General features: G+C 43.0%; 1 long non-coding RNA gene across 1 annotated transcript in view; it reads left to right on the top strand.

Annotated features, from left to right (window-relative positions):
- The window catches only part of LOC105284275, a 44,525-nt gene that overhangs the window by 24,919 nt on the left and 16,456 nt on the right, over positions 1-3,150 (top strand). The window lies entirely within an intron of this gene.

The following is a 3,150-nucleotide window of genomic DNA, read 5'->3' as shown; positions in this document are numbered from 1 at the left end:
GTAAGCTCGTCCTTAAATTAAATAAATGTTGCCCTTCGTTACCGAAGCACAAGTTATCAAATTAAAAGGGTTATCAAATTAAAAAAGAGAAAAAGGAAAAATGGAAGGAGCGCATAAACCGAAACGCGCCGCTTTCAGGGAAATGCATTTAAAGTTTTCATTTTACCTTACAGAATACTTAGGGGCAGCCGCAACTCCATTAACCATTAACAGAGTTTCATTTTACCCCCGGGTATTCCCTATAAGATCAAATAAAAACATTAAATGCAAAATGCTTCACTCGAAACGTGATCAGTAGTGTCTCCGCCCTTTTCCCAGCCGTAAATCCACGGATTCTCACTGAGATTTTAGCGAGGCAGAAGCGTTTATCTCTCTCTTTCTCTATCTCAACGCGTTGTCAAAGATCGCCGCGAATCCCGCAGGATCCTCGACGGAGCCGTCTCCCCGTTAGCTTATTGCGGCGCAGACGTACGCGAACGGGTGCTCAAGAAGGACGGAGAGCGGCCCGATCTAACGAAGTAGCGAGGATCACTCCGAGGTCTGCTTAGGGGTTTCCTTAACTTGAGATTAACTCGAGATTAATTCACTTAGGAGGACTTGGCCCGGGCACTACGCTCCGGGCTGCTATTAAGTATTACTACTTGGATTAGTATTACTAGTTTACTCGAGTCGCGCCGCTCATGCCGACGCACCCCTGCAACGATATCACGTACGCATACACATGGAACAGTTTACGCACGTCTACGTGCATGTGTGCGTGCGTTCGAGACGCACGCAGTACGCACGCCAAGATGCACAGACAGACACTCTCTCGCGAAAATGGCTCTCGGGATCCTCATGGTTGTGGCTATCGCGCATTTCCCTTAACGATACATTCCTCTTGAAGAACGACTTCTCAGGATTTTGCGCAACTTCGCTGTTTTACGGTAAACGCGGGGATAAAATGTAAGGGAGGCGGTGCCGTCGCGCGCGAAATGTTTCTACTCAATGCTCGAGAAGACATTATCATAGATTGCGTCACGTGTATTCTCGCGGTGCGTTCAACTAATATGTAGAACAACAATGCCATTTGTTTGTAGAGTGTATGCAATTACAAAAGGAACTATAAACGAAGATCCCTTTAAACGTTCGCCATTCGAGTGTTCTGTCTACGTCCGCGAGTACAGCGAGGTGAGAATTAAAATTCTCAATTAAAATAACTTTATTATGAAACTGCTATTTAGTTTCGTAAACGTTTATACTTTTATTCTAAACGTGTGATTTTGATTGTTGAGGTGTTTCGTTTCTAAAGGCTGCTCTTTGCAAGATCTAAGTACGATAAAATTTTGTCAATCATTATTTCTACACCATTTAATCCATTCGTACGCTTTCATTAATTTCCATGACAAATTTTTTGCTATAACAAATTTTTCACAGAGGTAAAACTTTATGTATTTAAACATCTGCTCTCTGCCATTTTGCGGTATTTTCTACGTCAACTACTTTTACCCTGTATGTATAGAACGATGAAAAAATATAACATTAATATGAAATTTTTGCCCCCGCGGGATACATAAATATCTATCTCTTCGTAAGGTTTAAAAAAAATAGTAGAATATTCCTCCACATCAAAAATTCATTCCTTTTTTTAATAGAAAATTAAAGTACTGAAACTTGTAACATTATAAAATTTATTTCGATCTATTTATAATCTATATCATATAGTATTATTAATAATATTCATGTTTCTAAAACCGATCATGGAGTAAACTTGTTTCATTGTTACAGCAAGGTTCTCTAGGAACAAATCGCCAATATTCGCAGACAGCACTCACTCCACTTCCCCCCACAGCCTCGCAATATTTTACGTTGCCCTTCTTCCCCTATCTGCGTCCACCGACAACGGTGCGACCGTTTCTCTCTTCTCGTCGCGTCTGCTCGTTTCCCGACTTCGTTAATTAGAAACGCGTCACGTATTAGCCATTAACGCGGCGACAGAAACAGGCGTCTTTCTCGCCGCTGTACCGGCGACGTTTGACGCTCGAAATGACGACCGGCCGGTCGCTATATTCCATCAGGGCTATCGGAAATCATAACGTATCGACGCGCACACGGCATATTAACGAGGGCCGGTGCGTAATGACGATTGTCTATTACCTGCAAACGGCCAAGCGACATATGTGCGTGACCCGCGCGTAGTGATGGCACCGATATCCTCTTGCAAGATCACGAAATTTTCGAGCCGGACATAAACAATCCTAGAACGCTCCAAAACTCGGTACCAATGATGCGCAATTTTGGGAACAATGAAAGCGTCGACATTCGTAAACGTAAATTCGTAAGCGCATGGAAGGCACAAAGCGAAAATGAGACATAATTTATGGAGCTCATTTTCGTAGACGATATGTTTAAAGTGAACTTTATTGTAAATTCGGTCCGTTTCTATTCTGATCGAATCCTCTTTCCATCGAGCATCCGTGCTTGGATTGCTCGAAAATTGTGGGCAAGCTTTGGTTCGAGAGCCATCACTACTCGCCATCACTACTTCTCTCTCTCTCTCTCTCTCTCTCTCTCTTTCTCTCTCTCTCACTCTCTCTGGCTCTCCAGGTAGTCCTTCCGCACGGACGCCGTTCAATACTCACATATGAATAGCGATGCGGAATCGGACAGCGCTGCGCGAATTCACGATGCACGCGTTCAAACGCGTCACAAATGGCGTGCACCTGTACGACAAAATTGTCGTGCCAAATAGCGATCGAGAATTTTTGCGTTCACAGAGCGCGATCGTGCTGGAAAAGCGCAAAAACAGGGCAAAGTGCGTCGTCGCAGGTAACCCGATACCGTCAAAAGACCAGCGCCCCAGATTACTCGCACTTCGTTTGATGGAGTTTCATGGAGTTTCCGGGCAATTTGCAGTTGATTTTTATCTCGATATAGAATGTCGAGACACTTTTTTCTGATTACAGATCCGAGACCACAGTTTTCGCGCATTCAGCTAAAGGATAGAATATTTATTTGTTTTTATTTAATTCCAAGCGTACTTGAATAGAAGGCTTATCTCGAAACTAATTGCAAAGATATCTTAAGTGAAATGCTGAGTGAATTAATGTCTTGTTTGCATGCTGGATGAAACTAACGGAAGATTAACACTTTGCAGCGGTATATCTACCT

The sequence above is a fragment of the Ooceraea biroi genome, chromosome 12 (assembly GCF_003672135.1).
Source record: "Ooceraea biroi isolate clonal line C1 chromosome 12, Obir_v5.4, whole genome shotgun sequence".
Lineage (NCBI taxonomy): Eukaryota > Metazoa > Arthropoda > Insecta > Hymenoptera > Formicidae > Ooceraea > Ooceraea biroi.
This window is presented reverse-complemented; position numbering and strand designations above follow the sequence as displayed.